An 11,130-nucleotide genomic window follows, 5' to 3' on the forward strand; every position below is an offset into this window, starting at 1 on the left:
AATCTTTTTTAATGATGAACTGGCTATGAATACTTGGGATCAACTCATGTACTTGAACTATTTTATTTACTGATTACTTTTATACATGATTAAACTAACTGTGCTGATATTCTACCAGAATATTTTTTGTCTATATATCAATTATTCTTCCTTTATCACTCTATGTGCTTGGGCCATGTTGTGAGGTCCCATCTTCATTTCTGGTTTTAGTCATTTCTGCCCTTTCATAATTATTCTTAGCTTGGTCAGGGACTTATTGATCTTAGAGATTTTTTTTTCAAAGAACTGTTTCTTGGGGCTTTTGTTTGTTTTTACTTCATTGATTTAACTCTATCAAATTTACTGTTTTTAAATCAGTCAAATTCCTTCTAATTCATATTTCTTTTTTTTATTATTTATAATTTAATTTCTGCTGGCCTCTCTTGTTTTCGAAGGTGAACAATTTGATGAGATGCTGCCTATTTTCCTGCTTCTCTAGTATAGGAATTCAATTCTGTGAATTCTCAACAAACGTTTATTTGTTACATCCCACTCCACATTCCGGCCAGTTATGTTCTCGTGTCCATGTAGTTGAACATATATTTTGTAACATATGGATGCTCTTCTTTAACTTGTGTGATGCTCTGTAGGGGGTGGTTCTAATGCATTAATCCATTGATCAGGAATCTGCCTGTGAACTCTGAAGTTCCTGTTCTCTGACTGATTCTTTTTTTTTCTTTTATTTGTCTTTCATACATTCCATTTCTACCACAGTTTTTCCTCTTTTCACTCCTCCTAGTCCCTCCTCCCACCTTTCCCTTATCCCCGAAATACAATTCTCACTATTTTCTTTTTCTTTTTTCCTTTTCCTTTTATTGGATATTTTCTTTACTTACATTTTAAACACTATCCCCTTTCCAGGTCTCTCCTCCAGAAACTCCTTATCCCCTCCTGCTGTTTCTATGAGGGTGCTCTTCCACCCATCTACCTACTCCTGCCTTCCTGCCTTGCCATTCCTCTACATTGAGGCATCAGAACCCCCTCAGGCCCAAGGGCCGTTCCTCCCACTGATGTCCAACAAGGCCATCCTCTGCCACATATGTGGCTTGAGCCATGGGTCACTCCATGTGTACTCTTTGGTTGGTGGTCCAGTCCCTGGGAGCTCTGGGGGTACTGGTTAGTTGACATTGTTGCTCCCTCCGTGGGGATGCAAGCCCCCTCAGCTCCTTCAATCCCTTCCCCAACTTCTCCCTCTGGGACCCCATACTCAGTCCAATGGTTGGCTGTGAGCATCCACCTTTGTATTTGTCAGGCTCTGCCAGAGCCTTTAAGGAGACAGCTATGTCAGGCTCCTGTCAGAAAGCAGCACTTCTGGGCATTCACAATAACATCCAGGTTTGGCAACTTTATATGGGATGGATCCCAGGTGGGGGAGTGTCTGGATGGCCTTTTCTTCAGTCTCTGCTCCACACTTTGTCTCCATATTTCCTCTTATGAGTATTTTGTTCCCCCTTCCAAGAAGCACTGAAGCACCCACACTTTGGTCTTCCTTCTTCTTGAGCTTCATAGGGTCTGTGAATTGTATGTTGGGTATTCTGAGCTTTTGTGGCTAATATCCATTTATCAGTGAGTGCACACCATGTGTGTTCTTTTGTGATTGCGTTACCTCACTCAGGATGATATTTTCAAGTTCGACCCATTTGCCTGTGAATTTCATGAAGTCATTGTTTTTAATAGCTGAGTAGTATTCCATTGTATAAATGTACCACATATTCTGTATTCATTCCTCTGTTGAAAGACATCTGGGTTGTTTCCAGCTTCTGGATATTATAAATAAGGCTGCTATGAACATAGTGGAGCATGTGTCCTTATTACATGTTGGAGCATCTTTTGAATATATGCCCATGAGAGGCATATCTGGGTCCTCAGGTAGTACTATGTCCAATTTTTTGAGGAACCATTGGACTGGTTTCCAGAGTGGTTGTACCAGTTTGTAATCCCACCAAGTGTTCCTCTTTCTCCATGTCCTCACTAGCATCTGTTGCCACCTGAGTTTTTGATCTTAGTCATTCTGACTGGTGTGAGGTGAAATTTCAGGGTTGTTTTGGTTTGCATTTCCCTGATGACTAAGGATGATGAACATTTCTTTAGGTGCTTCTTGGCCATTTGAGTTTCCTTAGTTGAGAATTACGTATTAGCTCTATTCCCTATTTTTTTAATAGGGTATTTTGGTTCTCTGGAGTCTAACTTCTCCATCCAGTAGAATAAAGACATCATTTTCAACAAATGGTGCTGGTTCAACTGTCAGCCAACATGTAGAAGAATGTAAATCAATCCATTCTTATCTCCTTGTACAAAGCTCAAGTCCAAGTGGATCAAGGACCTCCATATAAAACCAGATACACCAAATTTAATAGCAGAGAAAGTGGGGAAAAGCCTCAAACACATGGGCACAGGGGAAATGTTCCTGAACAGAACACCAATGGCTTATGCTCTAAGATCAAGAATTGACAAATGGGACCTCATAAAATTGCAAAGCTTCTGTAAGACAAAGGACACTGCCAGTAGAACACTTCAATGCTTACAATCATTTTATTTAATCCCCAGACATTTGGAGTTATTGCTACCATATTTTGCTTATTCATCTTTGATCCCATTATGATTAGTGAGCAAGCAGTGCATGATGTCTACACTCTCAATCTGATCACAATCAACAGGTAAGATTGCAAAAAGGAAGTATTTTCACATTGCTACCACGAGTTTTTTCTCTGACTTTTTTCTCTCTGTGGATAGGTCTGACTTCCCTTCCTTTGTAACTTTTGCTTTCTTTGAAGAAATTCTGACATTTCTTTCAAGGCAGATCTGTGAGTAACAAATTTCTATAATTTTTGCTCGTCTGATGAAGCCTTTATTTCTCTTTTAGCTTTGAAGTAAAATTTCATGGGTACAAAATACTAGATCGGTATGCATTTTGGTCTTTCCACATTATAAATATTTCACTCCATGTTGTCTTACTTTCTTGGTTTCTGGGAAGCTATATACAATTCTTACTTTTTTCTTCTCAATTCATACTGTATTTTATTTTCTGTTGAATTCTTTCAAGATTCTTTATTTCTTATTTTCTGAAGCTTGAGCATGCTTGGGTATATTTTTATGGTGGGCACACAACCACATTTATTCTGTGTGTTGCTTCTTGTGTTCTGTGATCTATCTAACCATCTATCTGTGTATCTATCAATCTATGTATCTATCTATACATCTATGTATGCATGCATGTATGCATGTATGTATCCATATATGTCTGTATGTATATATCCATGTATGTATGTATGTATGTATGTATGTATGCAAGTATCCATGTGTGTTTCCATGTATGTATGTATGTATGTATGTGTGTATGTATGTATGTAATGTAATGTATGTATGTTTTGCTCCTTACAGTTCTTTCACAGTTCTAGGCTATATTTTCTCTTTCATTTTTTCTCTTTCTTGTTCTGTCTTGGAACTTTCTTCTGTGAGATCTTCAAACTCTTGAATTCTTTTCTCTAGACAGTGTTTTAGGAACTATTCTGTTTCCATTTTTTTTTTTTTTTTGCAGAATTTTTTGTTGTTGTTGTTTATAACACTAGTCCATTCTCTTCTACTATCCATATTTCTCATTAACTTTCTCACCACAGTCATAATGATTTAAATTTAATATTCAATATTCTTTCCATATAGAATTAGTGTTGGTGTTCCTTTCATGGTTTTGATGGAATTCTTCACCTGTTACTACACTTTGTAGCTTTTTTTTTTAGTAGGTTTGAAGAAGAAAGGTGTTTTCCCAGTAAGAAATTCGCCAATGTCATTGATTCTGGTTCAATTGTCCTCCCAATCCTTCACTTTTTCCCTTCCCTTTGAGACCATAAGAAGATATTCACTAAGAGAAAGCACTGGCATTGTAGGAAGTACCACATAAAGTATGTCTGAGCATGTCAGAACTTTACCTCTCAGTCTGTGCAGCGATACATCTGTAGTTCCCCTCCCCTAGCACTGTCTCAGTCTTTGCTCCCTGCTCTGCTAAGTAGTGATTCATCAAACTGATTGTCTCTAATTTGGGAGGAATGGTTGTCTCTAATTTGGGAGGAGTGGTTTGTCCCATTGCCTCCATTTCTCTTATTGACCTAAAGAAAGTTTCTTAAAAACAACAACAAAAATTACTTCTGCTTCTTACTTTTTAGGGTGGGGTGGCAGCTCCGAATGTCTTTGGTTGCACCATCAACCAGGAGAACTGTTTTTAGTACATAAAGTTATAGTGACCTAGCAAAACCTTAGTCTTGGAAAAACTCAGTAATTGGTCATTGGATGAATGTTCCCTAACTCCCCCATCCATTTTGATTATCGTGGGCATCTACTTACTGTTCTTCCATATTTTCTGTTGTCGTGAATAGAGCTACTGTATTTGCATATTTGTTTCAAGGGTTTACTGAAACATCTCTGTGTTTAAATGCACACAAATGGAACCCTGGGTCTAAGTTATGGGTATTTTCAATTTCTATACATACTCCCAATTGATTGCAAATATTCCAGTGTCACACTTCCTCTGTTAATATTTGAGAATCAGTCAGATCACATACTGTGGTAGACCAGGGTAACTGTAATTAGCATTGAACTAGAATACTGCAGATCAAAGTAATTGTGTGATGTGGTTAACTGGCAGCCTATGTCAATCAGACTGGACTCTGACCTGTATTGCTTGGAGACATCAGAGCTGTCTTGTGCCAGGGAAATCACTTCTCTTAAGGAATAGGAACTTCACAGGAAGACCAACAGAGTCAACTAACCAGGACCCTTGGGGGCTTTCAGAGACCTAGCTACTCACCAGAAAGCATATACAGGATAGACGGAGGCCCCAGACACATATGTAGCAGATGTGCAGCTTGGTCTTCATGTGGGTCCCCCAACAACTGGAACAGGGGCTGTCCCTAAAGTTGTTACCTGTCTGTGGAATCTGTTCCATTAAATGGGCTGCCTTGTCCAGCCTCAATGAGAGAGGATGTGCCTAGCCCTTCAGAGACTTGATGGGCCAGGGTTAGGGGACATACCCTCCCTTTTAGAGGAGAAGGGGAGTGAGGAGGGTAGGAGAGACTGTGTGAGGAGGGAACAGGAGGGAGGGCTGCGATTGGGATGTAAAATAAATAAATAAATAAATAAATAAATAAATAAATAAATGGGGAAAAAGATGAATGTTCTAGGTTGTGCATGAATGAGCAGAGTTAACTAGGGATGCTGTAGTCTAGAGATATTGGCAATGTTAACTTCAGTGAACTAGTCTCAACCTTCCATCTTTGGCTCATCACTAAAATCAGAAGGGATTTGGGATGATTCCTGGACACTGTCAACCTCAACTACATCTTGCTAGGGTAGAGCTATAGCCAGAGTGCAGAAGCAAACTTGGCTGTTGCTCTTACCCTCCCCGACAATGCATGAGTTAGGGTCTCCTTGAACATGCTGAATCTGTCCTACTTGTCAGTGGGGTGCATTTACATTATCCAGTAGAAAATAACAAAGTCCTGTCCAATTTTGTCAAGCTTATGAAGAAACTAATGTGGATTGCTGTGTGTATTTTGTTTCTCTCCTAGCCCTAGTAAGACTACTTGAAGCTTGCCAAACCAGATGCTACGGAGACAAAGTTTTATCTACCTCCTTAGACACCTGGTCCTGGAACATCACCCAGAGGCTTCCTAGATGCGGAGAACAGTAGAGCTAAGGCCTTGCCTGGACATTCTGCGGTTGACCTCTTGTGATATGCTAACTCTGCATGACCCTGATTAAAAAAAAAGCCTGCAGGGGAGAGAGAGAGAGAGAGAGAGAGAGAGAGAGAGAGAGAGAGAGAGAGAGAGAGGAGAGACAGACAGAGACAGAGAGAGAGACAGACAGAGACAGACAGAGACAGAGACAGACAGACAGAGACAGAGACAGAGAGGAGAGACAGAGAGAGAGAGAGAGAGAGAGAGAGAGAGAGAGTCTGTTAGTGTTGGTTATTGAAGGCACAACCTTTATATCTGCCATTTAAGGTCCTTCTGAATTCCCTTTCTTCTTGGATATTACAGCTGATTTCCTTGGACCATGAATGGAACTTTTCTCTTTTAACTCTCACCTGAATAGACTTTCTCACTGTCCCTTTTTTTTTTTTTTTTTACTTCTTGACCGATTTGACCCATGGACCATGTGATGCTCAGCTCTGCCTGTTTCCAGGCTTCAGCTTAGTCCTTTCCACTTTCCCAGGTCATGACCTCAAGTTCAAGGATGGCAACAAAGCACTGAGGCTGATGGTCTCTGCTGTTAGGGGACTATTGCATTGTTTGTGACTCTGTACTAAGTACTGAGCCAAAACCATCCTCCCAGCAAGGTTTGGGGAAGGACATCACTTCTCATCTTGCCTAGAAGACACAATGGGTGACGATGTCTGGGAAAGGAGTGGGTCACTTCATCCTCCGGGCTTGTGAATTCAGTCATGGATTTACCTAGTAATGGGAATATGCTCTAAGGAATGCAGCACATTTTGTTATTGTGCTAACACCATTGAGTATACAAACCAAATATCCATGATGTTGGTAGGTGATGCAGTCTTGCAGAAGCATGAGGGGACAGCTAGTCCCATCAGCCACTAAAGTGTTAGTCCATAGCACAGGACTGCCTCTGTACAGCTTGGGACTAAAGCAGCAACAGACTGTTTTTAGAAGGAATGGGTGTGCAGAATCCCAGGACTCCCCCAGGCAACAAACAACTTCCTCCACCCTGCCTACACATCCACATTCAAATGCTGTTTGGATTTTAAAATGGTCTACAGAGTCACACAACACGTAAGTGCCAGATAGGGCTGCTGGTTAAGATAGACATTTGAAAAGTGAGGCATTTGGTTGGGGGGGAAATTTCGGGCTTTTTCCCCCCCTCAAAATACTTTCCTGGGCTTAATAGCCAGAAAGTTGAAAGAAAAAAAAAACAGACTTTTTTTTTTTAAGCCGTTTTTAAATTGCTTTGACTACCCTGCAATAAGTCACCCTTCCCAGCTGAGATGACTTTAGCAGCACCTTATCAGTTGCTTTTGCTCCAGGGACACTTCTACAGACTGTTCTGGAGAATGGGCTCAGGGTCATCCCAGGCCACTGGGAAGCTTGCAGGCCAGGTCTAGGCACAGTGGATTTGGCTGTCTCGCTGTAGTACCAGCTGGTTGTCTATGGTAGGAGAGAATTGAAAGAGTGTTTTACACCATGGAGATTGTCTTCCAGGCCCAGATGGACCGTTGCTGTTCTAGCTTTGACAGGCCAGGATAGATATATTCAGAAAGCCTTCCAGCTATTTAGTAACTCTTCCAAAACACTGTCAGCACCCATGCTAGCACACAGGGAGTGGGAAGGAAGTCTAGGGAGGAAACTAAGCCTAGTTAGTATATATTTGCATAATTAGCTCCCAGTGAATGGATGTGTGCTTGGGGGCAGGGAGGAGGTCTTTGTGGACACTAAAAACCAGACAGTGGTTGGAAACTCCCTGGGCCAGCCAGTCTTGACCCCCCACCCCCACTCACACAAACTCTAGTGTATTTTTTTTTTGTATCCAGTTAGAAAGAGCAGCATGTTCTGAAATCAACTCACCTGTGAGCTCAAAAGCTAAGTTTGGAACTCAGGCTAGGGGATTATCTGAGTTTTCCCCAGGGGCAAGGGTCAGATGGGATCTACCCGGAGCCTCCTGGAGGTTGGAGTAGGGTAGTTGGATGGCAGCAGGCTCTGTCTGGTCATAATCCCCTAATCTGGGATCAAAGATCCTCTACAAATACAAGTATTTAAACACGAGATTATAAAGATACTGTAGAATTTGTGGCAGCAGTGCCTTGCATTTAAATATAGCCGTGTGACTGTTAGCAAAATGATGTGGTTATGAGCTGACTATTAATATAGCTGTTTGCCTGAGACAGACTGGGAAGAGGAGAGAGACAGAAAAGAAGAGGAGGGAGAGAGGAAAAGTTGGAGAGGGAGGGATGAGGAGGGGTGGAGGGAGGGGAGAGAGAGCATGGCAGAGTAAGAGAGCAAGAGAGGCCAGGAGAGAGCACTTCACCTGAGTTTTGAAAGCTCATTTATTTTTAGGTGAAATATGCCCCGTTTTAGGGCTAGACTGCATATTTTTGGTTCAAAACTTCTTTAATTAAACCTTTCAAGAATGATAAAAATTGATCAGGCAGGAAAGGGGGAGGAAGCACATAGATAATGGCCCCTCTAGGCTACCTCTCCTAACAGTCTATGACACTTACCAAAGAGGTGGCCGGATTTACTACTGTGCCAGATACCTCCCTTATTTAAAGCATCACACACCACATGCATGCATGCATGCATGCACACGCACACGCACATGCACACAGGCACATGCACGCGCATGCTTGTGTTTATGTTTGTGTGTGTGTGTGTGTGTGTGTGTATGCACGTTCTCTTGAGTATGTTCAGGCTTCCTAGATATGGAGGGGGGGGTCTAGGAGGGGATCAAAATTCTTGGTATTAAATTCAGTGTCTGTGCCTGGCTAATGAACACCTTAGGGGTTTTGTTAGTGTGCTCAGGTGCCCAGGTAATCTATACCTTAAAAATTAACCATAAATTCATCTTGCTGCTTAAAAATACCATTGAGCACACTGAGCAAGTGAGTTCTGAGGATAGTTGAGTTGCTTCTGGCCTTATATAGTCCTGTCAATGTGCCTGTGGCGACTGGTTCTGGAGATATGGGTACACACTTCTCAAAGCATGTTGAATGTGAAACAGTAGGTGGCTATTAGCCAGCTTTACGGGACGAAGGTGGAAACATGTTCTTCCCTCCATTTTTATTTCTACCACATTCTTTTACCTAACAGGCTAGCATGCTTTAGAATTTGACCAAAATATTTATTTGAAAAAAAAAAATGGAATCAGATGGATTTTCTTTTAGAACACAAATTAGGCAGCCTAATGGGGCTGCTTTGAGGACCCAGAGCACAATGAGATGATCTTAGTGTGGTTTAAGTCAATGTTGTCCTGGTAGTTTCTCCTAAATAACCCAAAATGATGTTTCCTTTGTCCCTGCAACAGAGAATCACGGTACCAAGTTTCCAACTCCACTCAAAATTTCCTTTGGAGCTAGGAAGGCTACATGGCTACATGTCATGAGCAAGCCCTGAGTGTGTTGTAGGAAATCTATCTACCCAGCACACTGTGCCCAAATGGTTTGACCACTCAAATACTGATTGTGCCCTAGCAGAAAGCCACTCCTAGATGGATTTGTACTTCGTAAGACTTTTTTTTCATGGTTAAAATTCTTTTTCCCCCCTCACGTGATTCCCCAGATGAAATTTCCAAATGTAGGAACTTCTGAAAGGTATACGTTCTCTGAAATTCCTTACGTGTAGAGTTTCTCGTTGACAGTTTCTGTTTTGTCTGCACCAGCTTTCAGATTCCTTTAGCTAAATGTCTCCTTGAGTTTCACGATTCCTGTGAAATTTCATGTGAGTTACCCAACACACTATACAGAGAAAGGTCCCCAACGTCTAATCTGCCTTAACTGCTTCTTGAGGAACACGCGAGCAAACACATATATGCACGTGTGGAGTGTATAGAGTTTCTCTCAGTTCTTAGGCCATTTTTCACAGACCCTCTACTAAAATACCAAAATTGATGTTCCATTTTGCTTTCAATTAAAACTGCTGAGCCTTTGAAGATGTGTCTCTCTTCTGCAGCACGAGATGGCACTCAGTTTTATTGTTCCATCTCCTGTTCCCTTTCTTCCTTCACAAGTTCCTGGCTATTTTGACTTCAAGTTCATCAAATGAAGCAGTATGTTCTTCATAGAGCCATGCTTTTTACGAAGTATTTGTCAGATGAAAATGTTTTTTAAAGTCTATGGCAGAACAAAGCCATCCCATATTTGGTTTTGGCTTATGCGCTCTACATAATAATTGCCAGAGCAGAGCTGGGATTTCTTTTTCTCCTTATTGAAGCATGAAGCTCTGATCATAACGAGTTCCCCCCATCCTGCTCCAGAGTCGCTGGTCTTCCGATCTCCTGAATGCTTGGTTAGAGCTTACCGAGTGTCCATGAACAGCTTCTGAATGCAGGATACACCGAGGAAAAGGCTGTGATCATGTTTGCCAAAGGCTATGTCCTGGGTCTGAGACTGGATGATGCCATTTTAGTTGTGAAATAAAGAAAGAAAGGGTCACACTGTTCTCAAGCTGTTTCAAAACCCCAGTCTCATGATAATTCAGGTTTCTTATTTTTTTTTTTTTAATATGCAGTTACATTTTTACCTGACAAATCCTTTATGCTTTCTTCCAACTTGAGTTTAAGTCATAACAAAATTTGGCAGTGTTCATCAATCAGAAAGAGGCAAACCAAGTAAATGAATACTCTCCATCCAACTGAGGTGCCAAAGCTTGGCAGGAGAAGAGGAAAGGGGAAAACAGAGTTCTAGCGATGTTCAGAAAACAGGTGTTTGTGACTACTTCCACAAATATGTTTGAACAGTTAATATGTGAGGTACTCTGTTTTATATTCCTCTTTCACTATAATAAAACAACTGAGAAAATTTGTTTAGAAAGACTAAAAGTTCACCTTGGCTCTTGGTTTTGGAGTTTCTTGTCTAAGGTTGATTGCCTTCTTTGTTTTATGTCTGTGGTGAAGCAGCACAGCACAGCAGGGATGCATCAGAAGAAAAACCCCTTCCCTTATCATCTGGAAGCCAAAAAAGAATAAGGCAAGAGGGGTATCTTAGTTAGGGTTTTGCTGCTGTGAACAGACACCATGACCAAGGCAACTCTTATAAGGGCAACACTGAATTGGGGCTGGCTTACAGGTTCAGAGGTTCAGTCCATTATCATCAAGGCAGGAGCATGACGGTATGCAGGCAGGCCTGGTGCAGGAGGAGCTGAGAGTTCTACATCTTCATCTGAAGGCTGCTAGCAGAATACTGACTGCCAGACAGCTAGGATAAGGGTCTTAAAGCCCACACCCACAGTGGCACACCTACTCCAACAGGGCCCCACCTACTCCAACAGGGTCATATCCTCTAATAGTGCCATTCCCTGGGCCAAGCATATATTAACCTATTAACATGATGCACAGGAATAAATGCAGGGAAAACTATATATATATATA

Source organism: Mastomys coucha, unplaced genomic scaffold (assembly GCF_008632895.1).
Source record: "Mastomys coucha isolate ucsf_1 unplaced genomic scaffold, UCSF_Mcou_1 pScaffold14, whole genome shotgun sequence".
Classification (NCBI taxonomy): domain Eukaryota; kingdom Metazoa; phylum Chordata; class Mammalia; order Rodentia; family Muridae; genus Mastomys; species Mastomys coucha.